General features: G+C 37.2%; 1 pseudogene; it reads left to right on the top strand.

The window, feature by feature from the left end:
* Positions 1-19,428: 19,428 nt before the first annotated feature.
* Positions 19,429-20,495, top strand: LOC105002868 (annotated as a pseudogene).

The following is a 20,495-nucleotide window of genomic DNA, read 5'->3' as shown; positions in this document are numbered from 1 at the left end:
TCATTTATGAAAAATGTAGTGCATGGTTCTCACAATATAAAATATTTTTAAATGTATAGAATTTGAAGAGAATATCTATTTATGTTTCCATTTTTAAATCTCCCTTTTTCTTGCCCCCAAATAATCAAATTTATTAAAATCTGAATTCTCTGACTCTTGTTTCAAAGCCAATAAAACTCTTCATTATTTTGAAAGACTAACAGTGTCCCAAATAGATTTATTATTAGTTCAGTGTAGAACATCACTCTATGTGCCATGTTCAGCACTCCTGATTTCAATTTCTTTCCTTACCTCAGGGTAACCTCAGATCTTTGATTAATGTCATTTGATAACAGAGTGCAATTCTGGATGACATATTTTTGGTTGCCAAAGACAATGTTTTGATGAACACCTTTAAAACAGGATAAATCTCTTATGTTATAAACAAATAACCTTGTACACTTTTGCAACTACATTGAACACTGTTGAAGGGTAAAAATGTCAAAAAAATTTTCAAAGGACAATGAAAATATTCCAGCAGTAGTTTTTTCTCTGTACCCAGACCACCGGAATTATGATAACTGGTTCTCACTGAAGCCACTTTTCCTGAAGCTACCAGATGCAGGTGCAAATGATATACAGGTGCAAACAATTGACCCAGTTCTTCAATCAGGAACATTGTCAGGATATCCTCAAAATAAATAGAAGGCAGATTATGCTTCAAAAGATTAAAAAAATCCCCTTAATCTAGACCATTAAATTAGAACACTTTTATATTTAGAGTTAATTGTGACAGAGAAACCAATATTCCTTAACTATGAGAGTTCTTTATCAAAATTAAATTGCAAATCACTGAAATACTGATTTTCTACTGCAAACAATTCAGAAGGTTTTAATACACGCCTGTTTATCAGTTCAGTTCAGTTCAGCTGTTCAGTCATGTCTGACTCTTTGCGACCCCATGGACTGCAATACGCCAGGCTTCCCTGTCCATCACCAACTCCCGGAGCTTGCTCAAACTCATGTCCATTGAGTTGGTGAGGCCATCCAATCATCTCTTCCTTGGTTGTCCCCTACTCCTCCTGTCTTAAATCTTTCCTAGCATCAGGATCTTTTCCAGTGAGTTAGTTCTTCGCATCAGTTGGCCAAAGTACTGGAGCGTCCGCATCAGCATCAGTCCTTCCAGTGAGTATTCAGGACTGATTTCCTTTAGGATTGACAGGTTTGATCTACTTGCAGTTCAAGGGACTCTCAAGAGTCTTCTCCAACACAGTTTATAGTGATACTCAATTGATTAAGAAACTGACCTTCAGTTTCAGTTATAGTTCCCTCTGATATCATAGGGCCATGATCTGTGAAATTCTATTTTTTTTTTCAAGAGGAGATATGATCATTGTCCTTAAGTAGTACAAAACAGCAGCAGTTTAGTACAGTGTAACAACAAGAAGTCTACTTCAAATCCTAATTCCGCTCTGTTTTATGGGTGTTATGCTCCTGATCCAGATTTATACTCATAGGAATTAAGCTGGTGCTGGACAAGAGCTGATGTACAATATTTATGTTTAGGTCTATATATATTGCCTTATTTCTGCAAAGAGTTTTGAATGACTTTTTCCATCATATATTATCATGGTAGTACCAATAAGTTTCATTTTAGACTTTTAGAGATTAAGCTTCTTTTAGGTTCTTTATTCATATCAAAAAATGTATTATAAGTTCTTTTTTTTATAAGTTCTTTTAAAAAAAGTATTGTAAGTCATAAAATATAAAGCATAGTATTTGAACCATATTTAACTGTATGTTTCAGTGGTGCTAAATAAGTACATTTACCTCCCACACCAACACCCATCTGCTGAATTTTTCACCTTCCAAAACTGAAGTTCTGTCCCCATTAAATACTAATTCCTCATTCTCCCTTACCACCCCACCCCCACCACTGGCATATATCAATGTACATTCTGACTCTACTACAAGTACTTTGTATAAGTGAAAACAAACAGTATTTGGTTGTACCTACGATATATTGAAAAAATGCATTATAAGTTCTTACCTAAATAAAGCTAATACACAGAGTGTATCATTGAAACTTGGAATGAATCTTTAGCATGTATGTATAGTACATCATGAGAAACATTGGGCTGGAAGAAGCACAAGCTGAAATCAAGATTGCTGGGAGAAATATCAATAACCTCAGATATGCAGATGACACCACCCTTATGGCAGAAAGTGAAGAGGAACTAAAAAGCCTCTTGATGAAAGTGAAAGTGGAGAGTGGAAAAAGTTGGCTTAAAGCTTAACATTCAGAAAACGAAGATCATGGCATCTGGTCCCATCACTTCATGGGAAATAGATGGGGAAACAGTGGAAACAGTGTCAGACTTTATTATTGGGGCTCCAAAATCACTGCAGATGGTGACTGCAGCCATGAAATTAAAAGACGCTTTCTCCTTGGAAGAAAAGTTATGACCAAACTAGACAGCATATTGAAAAGCAGAGACATTACTTTGCCAACAAAGGTCCGTCTAGTCAAGGCTATGGTTTTTCCAGTGGTCATGTATGGATGTGAGAGTTGGACTATAAAGAAATCTGAGTACCAAAAAATTGATGCTTTTGAACTGTGGTGTTGGAGAAGACTCTTGAGAGTCCCTTGGACTGCAAGGAGATCCAACCAGTCCATTATGAAGGAGATTAGCGCTGGGATTTCTTTGGAAGGAATGATGCTGAAGCTGAAACTCCAGTACTTTGGCTACCTCATGCGAAGAGTTGACTCATTGGAAAAGACTCTGATGCTGGGAGGGATTGGGGGCAGGAGGAGAAGGGGACGACAGAGGATGAGATGGCTGGATGGCATCACTGACTCGGTGGACGTGAGTCTGAGTGAACTCCGGGAGTTGGTGATGGACAGGGAGGCCTGGTGCGCTGTGATTCATGGGGTCTCAAAGAGTCAGACACCACTGAGTGACTGAACTGAACTGAACTGATGTGTGTGTATATACATACACACATAAATTTTAAATATGCGTGTATGTTTTATAAATATATTTTAATTTACTTAATGAGAACTTGTTTGTATTTAATGAATTATTATTATTTGCTGAACACTATTATAAGGGATGGAGAAGGCAATGGCACCCCGCTCCAGTACTCTTGCTTGGAGAATCCCATGGACGGAGGAGCCTGTTAGGCTGCAGTCCATGGGGTTGCTGAGGGTCAGACACGACTGAGCAACTTCACTTTCACTTTTCACTTTCATGCATTGGAGAAGGAAATGGCAACCCACTCCAGTGTTCTTGCCTGGAGAATCCCAGGGAAGGGGGAGCCTGGTGGGCTGCCGTCTATGGGGTTGCACAGAGTCGGAAAGGACTGAAGTGACTTAGCATTAGCATTATAAGGGAAACTTGTTAACTCATTGGTGGCTCATGACAGCTCTATGAGGTGACTGCTGTTATCATCCTTACCCCATTTCTCTAGATGAGGAAAATGAGATATGAAAGGTTAGTTATTTTGCTAAGGTCACAAAGTCAGGCAATTACAGAAATAGTACACAGGCCAAGTACCTCTCAGATCAGATCAGATCAGATCAGTCGCTCAGTCATGTCCGACTCTTTGTGACCCCATGAATCGCAGCATGCCAGGCCTCCCTGTCCATCATCAACTCCCGGAGTTCACTGAGACTCACTTCCATCGAGTCAGTGATGCCATCCAGCCATCTCATCCTCTGGAGTCCCCTTCTCCTCCTGCCCCCAATCCCTCCCAGCATCAGAGTCTTTTTCAATGAAGTCAACTCTTTGCATGAGGTGGCCTCTAAAGACTAGTAAATTCATGAAAGTTTTGCACAATAACTGACTTTATTCTGTGAGTTTTACCAAAGAACTCGTCTTCCAAATGTTTCTTTTGAGGTATTTTATCCATTTTTTGGATTTGTTTATTTGCCTCCTTTGTCATCATAGCTTTTCTTTCTGTCTAAAATGTTTTCCTTCATTAAGAGAACCATCAACTTCTAAATACTAGGATGTATATTTGTAACTGAGTTTTGTGTTGCATTGTGAAATCTTCTACACTATTGTTTGTTCTTTGCATTTTGTCACATGTCCGTAAGAGACATTCCAAAGTTCTATGGGAAATATGTGTACAACTCTGTACCCTTAAGATCCTCAGCCTCTTTCTCTTGCAAAGTAGTGTGTTTCAAAATAAGAAATCAACTCTTGGGGTGAATCATTATTATCTGTCTGCCTCATAAATGCTAATGCATTTCAACAAGTTGGAATCAAACTGTCAAAACAAAAACTGCCAACCAGTTATTTTTTCATTCATGGCAAAATTGCTTAATGGACAATTGGATACACAATAAAGATGTTTATGGCAAAGAAGTTCATAGCAAAAATATTGGACATGATAAATCCCATGGCCATTCTAAGCAGAAATTCCTGAGTTCCATACTTAAAAAAAAAAAAAAAATCCAGAATCCATACCTCCACTGCCACCATTGTTCTAAGCCACCTTCCTCATTCATTTGGATTATTGTGGCTGCCTCCTAACATGTCTCCTCTATTCCTCCACTCTTGCCCCTGCAGTCTATACTCCAAATAAACAACTGATTAAAAAAAAATAATACACACTCACACATTATCAGTCACATCACTATTATGCTCAAAATTCTGCTGTGGATTCCTAATTCAATAAGATTTAAACTAGGAGACTTTCAATGGAGTGTGTAGATCTACAAAAACCCTCCCTGTAATTCTTGTGTGAAAGTAACATTCTTATTCTCTTCAGTCCCCATCTCCCTTGCTCCTTTAACTCCAGGTATTCTGTCCTTTTCATAGTGTAGTTCAGTAAACATAGAAAATGCAAAAAACTCTTATAGATCTTCTTCCTCCAGGGACTTCACCAAAAAGCTCCATTAGTTCCTTTAGTTATCTGTGTGTGTATGCGTGCACACACATCTGCACACTCAGTTCTGTCTGACTCTTTGTGACTCCATTAACTGTAGCCTGCCAGGCTCCTCTGTCCATGGGATTCTCCAGGCAAGAATACTGAAGTAGGTTACCATTTTCTTCACCAGGGGATCTTTCTGACCCAGGGATTGAGACTGAGTCTCTTGCATCTCCTGCATTGGCAGGTTGGATTCTTTACCACTATACCACCTGGGAAGCCCTTAGTTATCTGTGCAAATGTCACCTAACCTGAGAGGCATTCAATGCATGTTCCTATAAAAGAGCTTACACTCACTCTCCCCTCTTTTTTCTGCTTTGTTTTCATTCATTGTGCTTACCACCTGCCAAGGTATATTGTTTCTGCAACAGTTTATTGTCTATCTCCTTCTTAGAATGAAATTCATAGGTCACAAGGGGAAGAATCTTGTCAACACTAGGCATTGATATTTTTATTGTCTGTGCCCAAAAGAGTGCCTGATGCCTAGTAGGCACTCAATAAATAATGGATTAATACATGGATTATGGGCTTCCCTGATAGCTCAGTTGGTAAAGAATTCACCTGCAATCCTGGAGACCTGAGTTCAATGTCTGGGTTGAGAAGATCCTCTGGAGAAGGGAAAGGCTACTCTCTCCAGTATTCTGGCCTAGAGAATTCAATGGACTGCATAGGCCATGGCATTGCAGAGTCGGACACAATTGAGCAACTTTCACTAATACATGGATTAATGAAGGAAGAGAAATAGAAAGAATAGGAAAGGAATAAAAAATGAAAAGTGGAAAACTATCACAGGTCAGTAACTATCAAAAATTTTTCTCTACGATCTGTTAGTTATTCGTGAAATAATGAGGATCTCCAGTATTTACTGTCTTTTCTCTGTGCTTCCATGATTGTAGACAGAGTCTGAAGATTTTGATTTATTGCTCAACTTTGTATTTTGACTAGTTCATATGTTAGGTAGCCTTTTAGGTATCTCTGCTAACTTGCTGTTTGTTTTGTGATAAGATTTGTCAATATTATATTTATAATGCAATATTATGATTTATCTTTTATTCAGTATTTGCATTAGTCCTTGCCCAAGAACAAAGAGTAAAGCAGGGGGTACTTGCCATCACATATAACTTCTGTCTGTTACTTTCCCTTGTATTACTTCCCTTTGCTTCTACTCGTCATGCCCACTGACTCTATTTTGAGTATTTTCTCTCAGGTCCTCTCTGCATATCTGACAATCTGTGACTAGAATATTTACACCTTAATGTGAAATTTAATCAACACCTCTTGTCTCTCAGATGTGGTTTAATTATAAGACTTATTTGGTATATTCATTTCAAGCATCCTGTTTTAAAATTGTCTCTAAGCTGTACACATATTCAGGTATTTTTTCATGCATCTGTATCTTATGTCCCAGAAGAGAGATACAGGCAAATGTTCAAAATGTATTCTCTCCTATATTGGAATCTGTAAGTCTCTTAAGAGCAAGAACTTTTCTCATTCACTTTTAGATCACACATTTTAAGAAATTCAAATAGATTAAACATTTAATAAATTTTTATTGAATAAATATGTGTGAATGAATGAAATAAACTTTCTAGTGAAATAGAAAACTGCTTTTTAAAAACAATAATGTTTATGGTCATGGATTTTGTTTAGTTGCTGTTTTATATCTATTTATACTTTCTCATTGTTTATTTTGTGTTTGCCATTATAAAAGTTTGTAGCTTATTCATTTAGACCAAGTTAAATTTTCTGCTCTTGTAACATATCCATGAAGAAATTTTTTTGTTGACATCAAATATATCTAATTTAATATGTATTGTTCATTTCTAAGATATTTATCTAATACAAGAATTAAACTCTAGTTAAGGACAGAGTAAATATTTTCTGTATCCTGTACCCTTAAATATTTTAAAGAAAATGTTCTATTTTTCAAAGATTTCTTAAGGGTTGTGGAAAATATGTCAACATCCTTTAGCAAGGGTTCTGACAGTTGAAATTCTACATTGCTGATATAAAGCTGCTCTGAGTCACATCCATAGGCCTCAGAAATTCCATATCTTATTAAATTCACCATTAAAATGTTGTTGATTCTCTCAGTTGTATTCCCAAAGAGATTTGCTGAATACATTCTTCTAGAGAGTTTTGATGATTAATTAAATAATTTAGCATCAAGCAAAAAAAAAAAAAAATCCAATTTATGTTCATTAGATAGAAGGAAAAAAGTTACAGTCAAGAGGAATAATTTTCAAGAAATAAGGAAACAAAACTCTCTTAATAAAAGGACAGTTTGCATGAGTAAGCATTTGTTTAAAACATGTATAACTGAGTATACATCAAAACTGCAGAATGCTTTACTAGAGTAAAAAGAAAAATGATTATATTAAGAGCTACCAACCATAACTGTTTTCCACTATTTGTTTTGGTAATGGATCTACCTGTTACTGATTTGTAATCCCTGTGTATGGTGGGCTAATTATTCTGAAGAGGAAAAGAAAGAGAAGGAAATAGGTATAGGGTGAAGTCTGAGTATTGATTTAGAACTCCTCAGAAGCTAGTTAAAGAGAATAGATAGTAGACTTCATGGTCTTATCAGTTGACCTCTTCTGTCTGGACACAGGGAAGACCATTCTTCCCAACCTACTTATAGTTAGGTGTGCTATGTGAGTCACTGTGGCCAACTGACATTAGTGGAAGGCAGGCATCAGTGGCACATCGGGACTAAGGCTGTGTGAAATCTTTTGCAGACTCTTCTCTCTCCCCCCCTCCCCTCCCCCCACCCCCGTTATGCTGAAAGCCACACGTTGTGATGAAGAAATCACAATATGAAAACCAGGGACTTCCCTGGCAGTCCAGTGGTTTACTTTGCCTTCCAATACAGAGGGTGTGGGCTCCATCCCTGGTGAAGGAGCTAAGAGCCTATATGAAAGTGAAAAAATGAAAGTTACTCAGTCGTGTCTGACTCTTTGCGACCCCATGGCCTATACAGTCCATGGAATTCTCTAGGCCAGAATACTGGAGTGGGTAGCCTTTTCTTTCTCCAGGGGATCTTCCCAATCCAGGGATGCAACCAAGGTCTCCTTTATTGCAGGCAGATTCTTTACCAGTTGAGCCACAAGGGAAGTCCAAGAATACTGGAGTCGGTAGCCTATCCCTTCTCCAGGGATCTTCCTGACCCAGGAATTGAACCAGGGTCTCCTGCATTGCAGGCAGATTCTTTACCAACTGAGCTATCAGGGAAGCCCAAGAGTCTATATGCCTTTGGGCCAAAAGATCAAAACATAAAAGAGAAGCAATATTGTAACAAATTAAAGACTTAAAAAAAAAAAAAGGAAGAAAATCAACTATTTCTCCAAAGATACTATAAAATGGCTCTGGAAAGTTATTGAACCTGAGCAAACTTTGTACTAACAAGACATAAGCTTTTTTTATTTTTTTTTAATGAAGTCACTTATATTTCAGGGTAATTTATTATTTGATCTGCATAATCTTTATGTTACTTAGCATGACATAACCTAGTCTTTTTGTTAGTGACAACTATGTTTATTTATCTGCCTTGAAGTTCAAAGTGTGCTGAGTTGGATATTTGGGCATACATCTTATGATATATAGCCACCCCAGCAGGTCGTCATTGATTCACATGTCTATTGAGTTCCCATTCTGCAGTGACATTCTGCTAGGCAATAGGAAAACAAAGTTTAGTAAAATACTGTAATCTAATAGTGTAGAAAGAATATGAACAAATAGTTGCAATTCTTTGACATTAGTAGTATTGTTAATGCACTGTTAAAAGTTAGAAACCTAGAGAAAAAGAATATTTGAGGAATATATTACCTAAGTGATTCAGAAAAATAGTCACAGAAAATATTGGCGATACACAATAGGGATGCTAAAGGTTAAGAAGAATATTTCAATGCACAGAGGCGAAGGGCTTTCTGGATGGCAGAAAACTGGCATGTTCAACAGTACAAAGCACACATTTGACAAACAGTTAATGGATGGCAACTAGTTGCTAGTCTTTAGGTCAAGGTATTTAATGTATCTAGATATATTCTCCCAATGGTGAAGAACTACTGACAGTTTTTTTTTTAATTGGGCAAACACAAAATTATGTATTCTTTTCAAAAATTTTGGAAACCATGTGGAAAATGGACAAAAAAGGAAGAGCTTGGAGGCAGGAAGATTAATTGGGTTATTGAAATAATACGGAGGAGAATAATTCAAATCTCTACCATAGTGGCAGTGCACTATTCAACCTGTGTACCATGGACAGAATGGTATGCTATTGGTAAGGAAGAAGGCTTGTTATATGGAGGGTTGCCAGTGATACAGGAGAAAGAGGAATTTAAGATTATAGTGAAGTTTCCAGTTTATGTGACAGGAAAGAAAGTAATGCTATTACTACCAAGAAGATCTAAAAGGAAGGAAATGTGAAATCTCTGGAATCAGTAAATATTATGTTATGTTAAACTTGCAAGTCTGGCTAAGACTAGGATCATGAAATGGGGAGGTTATCCTGCAGTATCCAGGTAGACCTTATGTGCACTCAGAAGTGTTTTTATCAGATGGAAGTAGAGGGAGATTTCAGACAGAAGAGGAGAAGGCAATGTGACCATGGAGGCTGAGACTGGAGTGAGGTGGCCATAAACGAAGGATGCCAGCAGAAGCTGAAAGCCAGAAGCTGGAAAAGGCAATAAATGGATTCTCACCTGAAGTCTCCTGAGAAAGTGCAGCTCTGGCGATATATTGATTTCAGCCCAATGAAACTGTTTTTAGACTTCTTGTCTCTAGAGCGGGCTTCCCTTGTGGTTCAGCTGGTAAAGAATATGCCTGCGATGCGGGAGACCTGGGTTTGATCCCTGGGTTGGGAAGATCCCCTGGAGAAGGTAAGGGAAAGGCTACCCACTCCAGTGTTCTGGCCTAGAAAACTCCATGGACTGTATAGTCCATGGAGTCACAAAGAGTCGGACATGACTGAGTGACTTTCACTTGTCTCTAGAGCAGTAAGAGAAAACTTATGGTGGTTTAAGATATGCATGTATGCTCAGTCAAGTCCGACTCTTTACGACACTATAGACTGTACCCTGCCAGGCTCCTCTGTCTGAGGGATTCTCCAGGCAAGAATACTCGAGTGGGTTGTCATTTCCTTCTTAGGTAGAAATTGTTAAGTAGTCAGTGTAGCATTAGGGCCTCGGTTCTTTTTTTCTAATTTCAATTTTAATTTCAACTTATTCCATCACATAAACATTTTTGCTTTATTAATCTAAAACTGTATTTGTTGTTCCAGTTTCTAGGTATTCAAAGGAATGCCTCCCTGGTCTGGAGGATCATAAAACATTCAGACTCAGAACAAGACAATAATTAACTGGTGTCCAGTTTATCAAGAAGAAAAATTCTAAGTGGACCATTAACTCTTAAACATACATTTGGTCCCTAAATAATGGTCTGGGGTCTTGAGACAGGGTCGAGGGATGGCAACATAATGTCTTGGGAAACTAAGAAACTGGTGGACCCAAAATAGCCATAAAAATGACAATCTAGACTATATAACTTTTAAACTGATTGCTCAGAATTTACGTGCATCTGGCCCAAGCCAACCAAAACCAAATAGTTCTAATAAAGATATAAAGGACTGCTATTCCTGCCATTTAGGGCTCTTGACCCCTTCTCAGTGTCTATGCTGAAAGCTTTGTATCTCTATCCTTTAAAATAAACTCTGCCTGTGTTAGTGTTTGTGAAGTTCAATTTTTGACTCCACAAACAGAACTTGGGTTTCACATCTCACTTCTCAGGGGATCTTCCTTACCCAGGGATGGAACCTGTGTTTCTTGCATCTTCTGCATTGGCAAGCAGATTCTTTACCAGCTGTGCCACCTGGCTGCACCACACAGTTCATAGGATCTCAGTTCTTTGACTAGAGATTGAACCTAGGCCTCCACAATGAGAGCACCAAATCCTAACAACTAGACCACCAAGGAATCCCTATTTGTGATACATTTTTACTGTAGCAGTAGGAAATTAACACAGGAGGTTTATATAAGTTTGGCCTAGAATTTCTGGCTATGAGTCCATGTGTGTATATACTTGTATGTTCATGTGTGTTTTTGAAGTGTATATGTATATATGCATATGTGTGTGTGTAGTTATTGGTACATGAGAATTGATAGAGAAAGTCTAAAGGAAGAGAAAGTCTAAAACTGAAATAAAATAAAACAGGCAACTTGAAAAACTTGTGTTTCTCACTTCTCTCCACTGATAATGCAGTCAAAATTCTGGATATGAAAGTATCAGAGAAAGTTAAGATAAAAGTTGTAGGCAAGCCAGGAAAATCATCCTAGCTGGGAGAGAAAGTGCTGTGAGGGGGAGGAGTGGGGAGGTGGGTACGGTTAGCACAGACTTTATTATTCCCTGCCTGGATAAATCTTGAACTCAGCCTCACCACATTTCAAATTCTTGTAGGCTAGCCCTATTTGTTCCACAATACTTCCATTAATGACTTTTAAGGAAAAATTGATAAAATAAAAAATTCATGAAAATCATTTGAGACCTCTAGATAGAAAATAGTGGGAAATAAAGATGATATATTTATGACAATGATGAAGTAGTATTCCAGAATCCTCCTTGTATGTCCAATTGAAATAGGAGAGAAGGGGGCAGGGCACAATCTTTAAAAAAAATGACATGGCCTGAGGACATGGCATAAACTGATCAGAGCCAGGTAGGTCCAAGATGGCAGATGAATTGATATTCACTAGACTTGGAGCCTCAGTTTATGCTCACTGTAAGACATCAGCAAGCTATATGACACACACAATGACGTCATGACAATTCCAAGGCTGACTGTAATGTTCCAGGGAAAAGCCAATTTTGATTCCATGTTGGAACTATTTCTTTGATTTGTTTTTCATTGCTTTTGCTATTTTAATCATACATAATGGCCTGCCTCAGAGAATCCTCCCCCTCTGCCTAATAAACTTAACTGTCTTTGTTCAGGACCCTGTCCACCCATGGATAGTAGGAAGGAAGAAATTAACACATTTACCTGAGGCTTGCCTTTCTAGGAGATATTTGCAAGATTAGTGATCTTTTACTTTGTTTCCTCACCTCTGCTCCTATCTTTGATCTATAAAAGAACCTGGCATCTAGACCCCATAAAATAGTTATTTTGAGACATTAGTCTGCTATCTTCTTGGTCAGTTGGCTTTTCAAATTATCTTTGGGATTTATCAGCCTGTTGTTGTGTGGTGAGCAGAGCAAGCTTGGACTCCATAACAATAACAGTTAAAATGTGGGCGGTGGCCCAATTCCTGGAAATCCCCATCCCTTCACCAAAATAGCTAGAATACTCCTCCCACTCAATAACTTATGGAATTACCACTCTCATTAAACCTGACAACTCCATACCTCAGTACTGCTCTTGCCTTCTGAGATGGCCCACATTATCTGTAGAATGTATTTATCTCTAAATAAATCCACTTCTTAACTTTTACTTTGTCTCTCACTGAATTTTCTTTGATGAGACATCCAGAATCTGAGCATCATTAAGTCTTGAGACCAGGTGTGATCTCAGTTAAAAATCTGAGAGTTCAAGTCCCAATCTGAGTTGCATGCTTTTTCAACCATGTGGAGAGAGTAGAAATTAGGACGATCACACGGGATCATGCTCCTAATTGAGCAGAGAATGCTGTAGAATCCAGTAATACTTGGTGAATCCTCTTTGTATAAGTTTCTGTAATGAGTGGATAATAATTATAGTAAACATCAACCGAGTCAGTTTCAAGGACTTCTCGTGTGTCATCTGTTCCTTCCTCATAATATAGCCATGAGAGAGGTTCTATCTGTATGTGCTTATGTGCTTGTCGCTCAGCTGTGTCTGACTCTTTGCAACCCCATGGACTGTAGCCTGTCAGTCTCCTCTATCCATGGAATTCTCCAGGCAAGAATACTGGAGTGGGTCACCTTTCTCTTCTCCAGGGGATCTTTCCGACCCAGGGATCGAACCTGGGTCTCCTGCATTGCAGACTGATACTTTACTGCCTGAGCCACCATGTGCTCAACTTCATTTTACAGATGGAGTGGAAGTTCAGTGAGATTAGTTCACAATCAGTATCAATAGGGTCAGGAATCAAATTTAACCAATGTGTAACAGATTTTACTCAAAATTAGATGGCACTCAGTTTCATTTCTAAGGTTCTTATTCAGACACTCTAATTTGTGGGAGTAGCTTTAATGCTTAGGAAGTTTTTAATTTAATTTTTACTTTACACCAACTTATATGCAGAGTACATCATGAGAAATGCTGGGCTGGATAAAGCACAAGCTGGAATCAAGATTGCCGGGAGATATATCAATAACCTCAGATATGCAGATGACACCACCCTTATGGCAGAAAGTGAAGAAGAACTAAAGGGCCTCTTGATGAAAGTGAAAGAGGAGAATGAAAAAGTTGGCTTAAAGCTAAACGTTCAGAAAACTAAGATCATGGCATCCAGTCCCATCACTTCATGGCAAATAGACTGGGAAACAATGGAAACAGTGGCTGACTTTATTTTTTGGGCCCCAAAATCACTGTAGGTGGTGACTGCAGACATGAAATTAAAAGATGCTTACTCCTTGGCAGAAAAGTTATGACCAGCTTTCTTTATAGTCCAACTCTCACATCCATACATGACCACTGAAAAAAGACCATCCCCATGGAAAAGAAATGCAAAAGGGCAAAATGGCTGTCTGGGGAGGCCTTACAAATAGCTATGAAAAAAAGAGAAGAGAAAAGCAAAGGAGAAAAGGAAAGATATAAACATGAAAAAACCATAGCCTTGATTAGACGGGCCTTTGTTGACAAAGTAATGTCTCTACTTTTTAATATGCTGTCTAGGTTGGTCTTGATCTCTGTCTCCTGAGACATCTGTATGCAGGTCAGGAAGCAACAGTTAGAAATGGAAATGGAACAATGGATTGGTTCAAAACTGGGAAAGGAGTACTTCAGGGCTGTATATTGTCACCTTGCTTATTTAACTTACATGCAGTGTACATCATGCAACATGCTGGGCTGGATGAAGCACAAGCTGGAATCAAGATTGCCAGGAGAAATACCAATAACCTCAGATATGCAGATGACACCACCTTTATGGCAAAAAGTGAAGGACTCAAGAGCCTCTTGATGAAAGTGAAAGAGGAGAGTGAAAAAGTTGGCTTAAAGCTCAACATTCAGAAAACTAAGATCATGGTATCTGGTCCCATCACATCATGGTAGACATAGATAAACAATAAAAACAGAGAAAGACTTTATTTTGGGAGGCTCCAAAATTACTGCAGATGGTGACTGTAATCATGAAACTAAAAGATGCTTGCTCCTTTTAAAAAAAGCTATGACCAACCTATACAGCATATTGAAAAGCAGAGACATTACTTTGCTGACAAAATCCATCTAGTCAAAGCTATATTTTTTCCAGTAGCTATGTATGGATGTGAGAGTTGGACTATAAAGAAGGCTGAGTTTCAAAGAATTGGTGTTTTTAAACTGTGGTGTTGGAGAAGACTGATGAGAGTCCCTTGGATTGCAAGGAGATCAAACCAGTCCATCCTAAAGGAAATCAGTTCTGAGTGTTCATTTGAAGGACTGATGCTGAAGCTGAAACTCCAAATTTTGACCACCTGATGGGAAAAACTGACTCATTGGAAAAGACCTTCAGGTTGGGAAAGATTGAAGGTGGGAGGAGGAGGGGATTACAGAGAATGAGATTGTTGGATGACATCACTGACTTGATGGACATGAATCTGAGTAAGCTTCAGGAGTTGGTGATGGACAGGGAAGCCTGGTGTGCTGCAGTCCACGGGGTCACAGAGAGTTGGATATGACTGAGTGACTGAATTGAACTGAACTGAACTGGTAAGTGTTATCTGACTCCATTTATTGGAGACTGACTTCAATTAAACTTCTTCCTCTCCCCCTCCCACTTTTCCATGTTTTATAGTAAGTATTAGTTTTAATGAGTATTTATATAATTTTAGATAATGTACTTGAAACTCTATTTCTTGATTCATCAATCTCAGAATCTCTTGACTTTCTTCCTACTTCCTTTCCTTCTCTACTTTTAGTTTGCTTTATACTATCTTACTTAGAACTGTATATTTTCTCTTGGATTTTTTACTTACCTTTCTCTGTTTTTCTTTTTGTTGTTGTTGTTGTTTTTCTATTGTTGCTGTTTTTTTGGTCCCAGGAGTTATATGCTGTCTTCAAATCAGTAAAATCAATTTCTAATTGTTTCTTGAATGCTCTAATATTAACAAATGGTGACCTTTCCTTAAGCCTGCTAGATGGTTGCCATTCTGGGTATTTCTTGTCTACTCCTTTCTGTAGCTCTCTTTTGACACTTCCTTAGTTGATTTTTTTTTTTTTTTTACTCCTTCAGAATGGATACATGGAAGGCAAACTTTCTGCATTTTATTTGTTCAATTTCTATAGATGAAATATATTGTCATTTAGTTTCCAGTGAAGCTGTGAGAAATCTGGTTTGTAATTATTCTCATTTCCTGGTAGAGGATTTGCTTTTTCTCTGGAAAATTAATCAAGGGCATATGTCTGTATCTTTAGCTCTGAAATTTTCCTTTCTGTTTTTTTTTTTTAATAATTTCTTCCTCTCTTCTCCACCCCCCTGCTATTTTTTCTGGTATTTGAATACTTCACAATTATTCCTGTGGAAGAATATGGAAATATGAATTGCCAATATTTTCTCTACCAATTTTCATCTGTTTGTCCTTTTATTTCTATGTTCTGAAATAATTTATCTTCCATTCTGCATATTTCACTGGATTCAGTTTTTAGTAATCATATTTAAAATTTTACATTCATAAATTATTAACCCCAATTCATAACAGGCCATTTATATTTCATTGAAACAATATCTTATGTAAATTCTGAACAGGTTAATTAAAAGTAGTTTATTGTTTGTTTATGTTCTGGTCACTAACCTGAATTATATTGCTCTTTTTTTCAGTATTATTTGTCTCATTTGTTTATTTTTACCCATTCCTTTTGAGGTACTAAATTTCTAAAATATCCATTTTTCCTTAATTGGTCACTGATGAGCAAAAAATAAAGGGTCAGTTCATTTAAGTATGTGGCTAGCAGAAGTTTCTTCTGATGTTATAAGATAAGCCTATTCCTTAAATAAAAGAGATGTTTCCAGTGTGTGTATATATGTGCTTTTTGAGAATTTATTATGATATGTCCAGGGCATGATATGAAGCATGCACTCTGTTAAGAATCCAGACACATTCAAATACCAAAACAAGGCCAGTCTGACTAATGTGAACAAACCCTCAGTATGGGAGCCATGGATCTTCCTCAGTGTATCTCTCAATCTATATCTGACACTGAGGCAAACAGCACTTTCTAATGCACAGGAATGGGGGTGGCCTGAACATGCACGTCTTTCAGATTGATTCTCCATCAATCATTGTGACTGCTGCCCTTTCTTCCACACCCTCTCTTCTTTTGCGCCTAACTTTCAGGAGCAGCACTCTGCAAAATTGCTCCTAGCTCCACTGCAACTTTTCCTGTTGAATATATTGAGCAATAACTCCTTTTATTCTAATATATCCATCAAGATGCTCCCATCAGTCTTCTGTCTTCCCAAAATTCATTCTAATCTTTTGACTGCTGATGTTTCTCTGCTGCCAGTCTCAGAAGGTTTATGGATTTATGCACTTTCATATTTCTTCACTGAACACTCCATGGATTTTTGAGATACAGGAGAATTTAATAAAATTTCTGACTCTAATAACTGAAACAAGGTATCGTGAGAGACTTTCTAAATGTTATTTCATAAAGAAAAGTGATTCACTTATTTAAAGTCAATACCAAAGAAATATTCCCATATATGTATATGTTATTTATTATAAAAAAATTAAAGCCTCTTTCTACAGTATTTACACAGATCTCCAAAGATAAACTAAATGAACAGGAAAGAATTCAAGGAAAAAATCCTTTTATAGACTTGAAAACCAAAAAGGTTTTTATAATATTTATTTTCAAAAACAAGTTAAAAAGCGATTGACAAGAGAAAATGTGATTTCAGTGCATATAGCTGAAAATAACTATGCAATGCATACCAAATACTAAAACTTCTGATAATTTATTAAATTCAGCAAAAGTGTTAAACATTACAACTGGGGGAAAATGCTATAGGATATGAAAGGATAGGATTAAAAATGAAATGGCTGATAAGCATTTTATTAAAAAAAGGGGACATTTAAAAATTTTTAATGATATAACTTTTTTTTAGATACAAGTGCCAAAAATACAATATAAACCAATTTAAGCAAAAAAGGAAGTGTGATAAAGGAGTATTGACATAGTTTAGTTAATCCAAAGAAGAGATACAGATACAGGCCCTAGTGGGCTTCTGGGGATTCTAAGTGACCCAGTGCTTCTAAGACATTTACTCTCTCTGAGTGATTCTCATATGTCCAATTCTCTGCTTAGATAGAGTCTTATCTGTTATAGAAAGTGAGTTATCTCTCATATTTAGTGGCCTTAAATTCTTAGAGTTAAATCTATCTTATATTGTGGCCTAGGAGAGAGCTCCTGCCTGTTGGGAAGAATTTGATCTATCTTGACATACATGCCTACCATGAACAAATAAATATGGCTAGGGGCACTGATTGCAGCCCCACCAGGGTCCTCTGTCCATGGGATTTTCCAGGCAAGAGTACTGTCGTTTTGGATATAGTGGGCTTTATTTACAGAATTTAAAAGCTGAAGAGAAATGTTAATTTCATTAACATTTGAGTGTTAGAGACTGTTTTCAACTGTATACTTTCATATGAAGCTGATGCTTTTGGAAAATGAATAACTCTTTGAATTCAGTTTTCCTGACACACAGGAAGATTGTATGCTTTCCAATATCTATAACTGCCTCTCTACAATTAAGATTGCTTCTTCTTTTAAAAAAAAATCTACTTGTCTATCTCTCTGTCAATCAACCTACTACTGTGTGTGTAATCTAAAGATTGTTTGTTTTCTTTATAAGATAATGTCTGATAATTATTTTCATTTCTGAGTTCAAGCTCAGTAAAAGTTTTACCTATTCTCTTAGGCTTAAAAAAAAAGAAAATAACTTGAATTCCTGAAGATTTTCCCCCATTATGTAGGTTTATTTCAACGTTTCATTTCCTATGATTAGGGGAAATATTCCTTCATGTTGTGCTCAGATGCTCAGTTGTGTCCAACTCTTTGACCCCATGGACTGGGGACCTCCAGGCTCCTCTGTCCATAGAATTTTCCTAGCAAGAATACTGGAGTGGGATGCCATTTCCTCCTGCAGGGGATCTTCCTGACCCAGGGATTGAACACATATCTCTTACATCCCTTGCATTGTCAGGAGGATTTTTTACCACTAGTGCCACCTCTCTTCAAGTTAGTGGACCTCTTTCCTTTTTAACTATTTGATTAGGATATTCCCTAATTTCTCATGTAATTTTCATATGAAGCAGCCCCAGAAGAGTTAGACACAGAGATACATAACCACACACATACATTCTGAAGTAGCCTTACTAGTGTAATGTTTCAAGTTAGAAATTTTTAATTCATTTTAGGAATGGGGGAACTATAGATTGGCTTTCTATAGGTTACCCTGAAATTTGATTCAGAGGGTGATATGTCATATCATGAGATACCCACCCCTTTCCTGTCAATGAAATGTATAAGATCAGAAAGCCCTGCATTTTAACAATTGCATATCTCATCCATTTAGTTCAATATCACAGAATATAGCACAGAATAAACCAAGTCTCTTGCATTGGCAGGTGGATTCTTTACCACAGAGCCACCTGGGAAGCCCATGGAAAATAAGGAAACGTAACTAATAATGATTTGTGTAAGTTAATTTACATAGGCAAAAGAAATAATCTAGAAATAAACATTTGCCTTAATAACATAATGCTAACCAAACTTCTTAGGGAATATTGGAGAAAAATGCAGTTTTAATTTTAATATGCACATGAGATCAATTAATGTACCACATATGCAAATATAAAGGCAATGACCCTGATTCTGAGTGCTTGTTATTTCTGGAGTTGGCATATGGTGCTCTCTAACAGCAGACGTAATGATTTCAATAAATTAGCTGCTAATGCCATGTAATGCACTCTGATTTGTGTTAATTCAGGCACTGCTTAGCAATTTCATGTTAATTTTTTAAAGAAATCAGTTTTTAAGGCAGTATTATAATTTTGTTTTGCATTAAGAGTTTAAAAATGGTAAGAATAAGAACATTTTAATTCAGATATTTTAGTAAGACAAGAACAGCTTCACAAAGTAGGGATGCAGAATGTGATTCACAACATTTAAATAAAAATTTGTTTCTAATAATACAAAGTTTAAAAAAATATGCTTACTTTGAACAATAATCATGGCAAAAGGTCAAAGGGTTTATAATGCTCATATTAAAATAGCTGATGCTGAATGTCCCTCTTAAAGTCTTTTCCATCCTTATTATTTTTATTTGTCTGTGGAACATGACAAGGTTAGTCTGGTACTTACTGGTGGTGGTGGAGGTAATCATTGTAGAAATAATATTCACAGATATGTACATACATGTAGGTATATGAATTATGTATACATATAATGTTATATTATCAAATTATATATACATATATGTCTCACAGACTTAAATAACAAACTTATGGCTGCCAGGGAGGAAGGATGGGGAGAAGGGATAGTTCAGGAGTTTGGGATCCTCATGTACACACAGCTATATTTAAAATGGATAACCAAAGGTCCTACTCTGCTTAATGTTATATGTGGTAGCTTGAATGGGAGAGAAGTTTGGGGGAGAATGGATACATATATATGTATGACTGGGTCCCTGTGCTGTCTACCTGAAACTATCACAACATTGTTAATGAGCTATACTCCAATACAAAATAAATAATTAAAAAAAGAAATAATATCCACAGATATAGGCAGACGTGTATGCATGTTAACTATATATGCTACATAACATGCTAATTAATTAGTTTTATGAAATTATTAAAGATAAGATACTCTACAAGAGAAAAACGTTTTCTTTTTGAACTATTTCAAGTAAAATCAAGAAGCTTTTTCTCTCTTTGAGGAAAATGTGGTTGCTGCTGAAGTGAGGCCCAATGCTGCCTGCTCCTGCTCCTGACTGATGGCTGTTTGTTCTGCCCAGGAACAAGTAGGTCAGGAAGCTTCCCCACAGACTTGGCCCTTAAAAATACCAGCAAGACTCCAGCAGAGCCAGGGGTGACCATTCACTGGATTAGGAGCACTTTCACCAGCCCCAATGTGAAGTCCCTGGAGAAGGTATATGCTAACCTGATCAGAGGCACAAGGGAAAAGAATCTCAAAGTGAAAGGATCTGTTCGGATGCCTACCAAAACTGAGAATGATTACAAGGGAAACTCCTTGTGGTGAAGGTTCTAAGACTTGGGGTTGATTCCACATAAGGATCCACAAGTGACTCATTGATCTGCAGGGTCTTTCTGAGGTTGTCAAGCAGATCCCTTCCATCAGTATTGAGCCAGGAGTCCAGGTGGAAGTCACCATTGCTGATGTCTAA

The sequence above is a fragment of the Bison bison genome, unplaced genomic scaffold (assembly GCF_000754665.1).
Source record: "Bison bison bison isolate TAMUID 2011002044 unplaced genomic scaffold, Bison_UMD1.0 scf7180017864458, whole genome shotgun sequence".
Taxonomy (NCBI): Eukaryota; Metazoa; Chordata; class Mammalia; order Artiodactyla; family Bovidae; genus Bison; species Bison bison.
This window is presented reverse-complemented; position numbering and strand designations above follow the sequence as displayed.